The sequence below is a fragment of the Schistocerca serialis genome, chromosome 5 (genome assembly GCF_023864345.2).
Source record: "Schistocerca serialis cubense isolate TAMUIC-IGC-003099 chromosome 5, iqSchSeri2.2, whole genome shotgun sequence".
Lineage (NCBI taxonomy): Eukaryota > Metazoa > Arthropoda > Insecta > Orthoptera > Acrididae > Schistocerca > Schistocerca serialis.
The window spans coordinates 89,702,848-89,706,925 of NC_064642.1; the positions used below are offsets into that span (position 1 = coordinate 89,702,848).

Below are 4,078 nucleotides of genomic sequence, written 5' to 3' on the forward strand. Positions count from 1 at the left end.
AAGTAAAGTCGAGTCGTGTGGTGTGTGATTGTCATTAAAAACACATATTGCAAGCAGACAGTTCACAGCAGTGCTGCTCTCGATGCTGCAGTCCACTAGCACAGCTGCACCAAACCTCTGATGTGCAGTTCGTAGTCCAGTGCCTTCCTATGTAGGTGAAACAGCAGATGACCCTCAGTTGCACGGTTTCACATTTATGGATCAAAAAATGCGCTTCTTTGCCAGTAATATTCTTAATTTATTCCACTACAGGTTTCAAAGCTTAGAGATTCATCTTCAGGTGCCTCCAAATAATTGTGGGAACATAAATATGTGGCGGTCGGGCCAGTCAGTCATCGGGATCACAGCCACGTCAAACAAAGGTATGGGACTGAAGGACGAGCGACCACAGTGCCTAACTGGACAGCACTACCTGATTTCCATCTCATGTTGCCCAGGTGGGCGTTATGGTTACAATGAAATGAATACCCCTAGCTGCATACAGGCGTTGATATAAGTCAACAGGGACAGTTGGAAATGTGTGCCCCGACCGGGACTCGAACCCGGGATCTCCTGCTTACATGGCAGACGCTCTGTCCACCTGAGCTACCGAGGACACAGAGGATAGTGCGACTACAGGGACTTATCTCTGGCACGCCGTGAGACCCGCACTATATTCATGGTGCCCCTGCCCATTCCACTCATTACTCGCGGCTTTACTGCCGATTCCCGTAAGAGTTCGGGCACTGTTTGTGCATCCGCACTGAAGAAGATGGTCACATGGCCGGTGGGCCCTAACTATATATGTATATGAAGACATGTCCGAAAGAACAGATACCATCTTCATATATATAGGGCATTGTGGTCGCTGGTCCTATGCTCCCATGCCTTTGTTTGATATGGGAGTGATCCCCATAACTGACTGCCCCGACCACCACATATTTATCTTCCCATAATTATTTGGAGGCACCTGAAGATGAAGCTTTAAGTTTCGAAACCGGTAGTGGAATAAATTAAGAAAATTACTGCCAGCTGAAGCGGATTTATGTTCTATAAGTACGTTCTTCAGTTGCGGATGTTCACCTAATCAAACGCTTTGTGTGGTTCCAGTTTGCGGCGGCGCGTGCATGAACGCGATCAGAATCGTGGCGCTCAGACAGGTGGAGAAAAGTAAAGATACATGTTTTCACTATTCACGTGCCGGCTCTAGCGTGCGGCTACACGCCAGTTCCTGGACATAAATGGAGAAAACTGCGCGAAAGTACGCGTGACTACGTCGCGTGACAAGTTCCATCACCTCTAATTTTGTGCGGCGTGCCAGCTAAATACAACCACGCCAAAACAAATTTACACGTATTATTATCGCTACCGCAACTGTAAGTATTGCAGTTATTAACATGAACACATGCACCACCTTTGAAGATTATCCGCGAGGTGGCTTACAGGCGTCGCTCGATCTCTGTGTGTACGTGTAAGAAGTTGCATCGACATCTGCATCTACATATCTACATCTACATGTATACTCCGCTAGCCACCAAGCGGTGTGTGGCGGAGGGCAAAATTCGCGCCAAAGTCACAATACCCCCCTCTGCTCCACTCGCGGATCGCGCGAGGGAAAAACGACTGTCTGAACGCCTCAGTACGAGCTCTTATTTCCCTTATCTTTGAATGGTGATCATTGCGTGATTTGAAAGTTGGTAGTAATAATATATGCTCTACATCCTCGGTGAAGATTCGATTTCGGAATTTAGTGACCAGCCCCTTCTGTTTAGCGCGTCGTCTATCTGCAAGTGTGTCCCACTACAAACTTTCTATGAGATTTGTAACGCTCTCGCGATGGCTAAATGTACCAGTCACGAACCTTGCCGCTCTTCTTTGGACCTTCTCAACCTCTTGAGTCAGACCCAACTGGTAAGGGTCCCATACAGACGAACAGTACTCTAAGACTGGACGAACTAACGTATTGTAAGCAATTTCCTTTGTTGAAAGATTGCATCGCTTCAGGGTTCTACCAATAAACCGCAATCTAGAGTTCGCCTTACCCGTTACTTGTGTAATCTGATCATTCCATTTGAGATCATTTCGAATAGTCACACCCAGATACTTGACTGATGTTACCGCTTCCAAACACTGATCATTTATTTTGTACTCATACATTAATGGGGATTTTCGCCTTGCTATACGCAGTAGGTTACACTTACTAATATTGAGAGATAACTGCCAGTCACTACACCACGTTTTTATTTTCTGCAAATCCTCATTAATTTTTTCACAACTTGCGTGTGATTCCACTATCCTGTAGACTACAGCATCGTCGGCAAACAGTGTAAGGCCATTGTCAATACCATCAACCAGATCGTTTATGCAAATCGTAAAAAGCAGAGGACCTATTACGCTGCCGTGGGGCACACCTGAAGTTACTCTTGTTTCTGTTGAAGTTACCCGCTTCAGGACGACATACTGCTCCCTGTCTGTTAGAAAACTTTCTATCCAACCGCATATATCATAGGATAGACCGTAAGCGCGCACTTTTTGTAGCAAGCGACAGTGTGGAACCGAGTCGAACGCCTTTCGAAAGTCGAGAAATATGGCATCAATCTGGGAGCCGGTATCTAGAGCCTGTTGTATATCATGCACATCAGACCACGTCGTCTGGGTGCTCCACATTTTATTTCATGTGGCGGTGTACTTTAGCTGATAGTGTATCATATTCTATGCGGTGTAATAAGGAGACCAGCTAATCATGTCTCAAAGCGTCTAAAAACCGCACTCAATCGTGCCTGTGCTAGAGGGACCACCGTAAATCCTCCGCGCGCATTCGATGCTGATCTGACTCGCGTTCCTGTACCGAGAGTGGTAGAGCAGTGGTCGGCACGCTGGTCTCGCGCCAGGGTGGATGACGGTTCAGAGCACCCATCTGGCCACACAGACTTAGGTTTTCCCTGATTTCCCTAAGTCAAATGTTGCAATGCTTCCTCTGAAATTGCACTGCTGGTTTCCTTCTTCATCCTTAATCTGAGCTTTTCTACATCTACATCTACATCCATACTCCACAAGGCACCTGACGGTGTGTGGCGGAGGGTACTTTGAGTACCTCTATCGGTTGTCCCTGCTATTCCAGTCTCGTATTGCTCGTGGAAAGAAAGAATGTCGATATGCCTCTGTGTGGGCTCTAATGTCTCTGATTTTATCTTCATGATCTCTTTCCGAGATGCACGTAGCAGTGAGTAATATACTGCTTGACTCCTCGGTGAAGGTATGTTCTCGAAACTTCAACAAAAGCCCGTAACGAGCTACTGAGCGTCTCTCCTGCAGAGTCTTCCACTGGAGTTTATCTATCATCTCCGTAACGCTTTCGCGATTACTAAATGATCCTGTAACGAAGCGCGCTGCTCTCCGTTGGATCTTCTCTGTCTCTTCTATCAACCCTGTCTGGTACGGATCCCACACCGCTGAGCAGTATTCAAGCAGTGGACGAAGAAGCGTACTGTAACCTACTTCCTTTGTTTTCGGATTGCATTTCCTTAGGATTCTTCCAATGAATCTCTGTCTGGCATCTGCTTTACCGACGACCAACTTTACTTGATCATTCCATTTTAAATCACTCCTAATCCGTACTCCCAGATAATTTATGGAATTAACTGCTTCCAGTTGCTGACCTGTTATATTGTAGCTAAATGATAAAGGATCTTTCTTTCTATGTATTCGCAGCACATTACACTTGTCTACATTGAGATTCAATTGCCATTTCCTACACCATGCGTCAATTCGTTGCAGATCCTCCTGTATTTCAGTACAATTTTCCATTGTTACAACCTCTCGATATACTACAGCGTCATCCGCAAAAAGCCTCAGTGAACTTCCGTTGTTATCCACAAGGTCATTTATGTATATTGTGAATAGAAACGGTCCTACGACACTCCCTTGCGGCACACCTGAAATCACTTTTGCTTCGGAAGACTTCTCTCAATTGAGAATGACATGCTGCGTTCTGTTATCTAGGAACTCTTCAATCCAGTCACACAATTGGTCTGATAGTGCATATGCTCTTACTTTGTTCATTAAACGACTGTGGGGAACTGTATCGAACGCTTTGCGG

The 4,078-nt window shown here is 45.8% G+C and overlaps 1 non-coding gene across 1 annotated transcript; it reads right to left on the bottom strand.

Moving 5' to 3' along the window:
* Positions 1 to 521: 521 nt before the first annotated feature.
* On the bottom strand, positions 522 to 595 carry Trnat-ugu (transfer RNA threonine (anticodon UGU)). Its single transcript has one exon. It is a non-coding gene; the product is annotated as a tRNA-Thr (tRNA).
* Between the last annotated feature and the right edge of the window lie 3,483 nt (positions 596 to 4,078).